We start from the raw sequence: 814 nt of genomic DNA, 5'->3' as shown, positions 1-814 counted from the left end.
TGATCTTAATCTGGGTATCAGGAGATGTGAAATTGAGGCACAACAGTTCGAGTTAAAGCCAAATCATGTTCCAGATGCTTTAGACAGTGGGCCAATTCAGTGGAATGCCTACCGAAGATCCTCACCTACACTTAAGACTATTTCTGGAGGTGAGAAATTCTTTCAAGTTAGCTGGAGTATCCGAAGATGCATTACGATTGAAGTTATTCCCATATTCACTAAGGGATAGAGCTCGAGCTTGGTTGAACTCATTACACCAAACTCAATTTCCACATGGCAAGAGTTAGCAAAAAAATTCCTTATAAAGTATTTCCCACCTAGCAAGAATGCTAAGTTGAGGAACGAGATCGCTGCTTTCCAACAAATAAATGATGAGTCATTGTATGAGGCATGGGAAATGTACAAAGAATTATTACGGAAGTGCCATCATCACGGAATCCCACATTGCATATAGCTTGAGACATTTTATAATGGTCTCAATGCTTACACAAGGATAGTCGTGGATGCTTCTGCTAATGGTGCTCTCCTTTATAAGTCTTATAATGAGGCTTATGAAATCATTGAAAGGATTGCTAGCAACAATTATCAATGGCCAACCAATCGAGCAGCATCAGGAAGACAAGTCACTAGAATACATGAAGTAGACGCTCTTACTTCACTCGCATCTCTGGTATCATCAATATCCTTAATGTTAAAAAATCTTACTAATAATGAATGTAATAGTTTTGCAGGACAGCCACTGAATCAATTTGAAAATGTAGCCTGTGTTTATTGTGGGGAAGGACATTTGTTCGAAGAATGTCCATCGAACCCA

The 814-nt window shown here is 38.9% G+C and overlaps 1 non-coding gene across 1 annotated transcript; it reads right to left on the bottom strand.

Annotated features, from left to right (window-relative positions):
* Positions 1-331: 331 nt before the first annotated feature.
* LOC128039451 (small nucleolar RNA R71) lies at positions 332-438 on the bottom strand. The gene has a single exon (XR_008193955.1). It is a non-coding gene; the product is annotated as a small nucleolar RNA R71 (small nucleolar RNA).
* Positions 439-814: the final 376 nt, after the last annotated feature.

This window comes from Gossypium raimondii, chromosome 2 (assembly GCF_025698545.1).
Source record: "Gossypium raimondii isolate GPD5lz chromosome 2, ASM2569854v1, whole genome shotgun sequence".
Classification (NCBI taxonomy): Eukaryota; Viridiplantae; Streptophyta; class Magnoliopsida; order Malvales; family Malvaceae; genus Gossypium; species Gossypium raimondii.
This window is presented reverse-complemented; position numbering and strand designations above follow the sequence as displayed.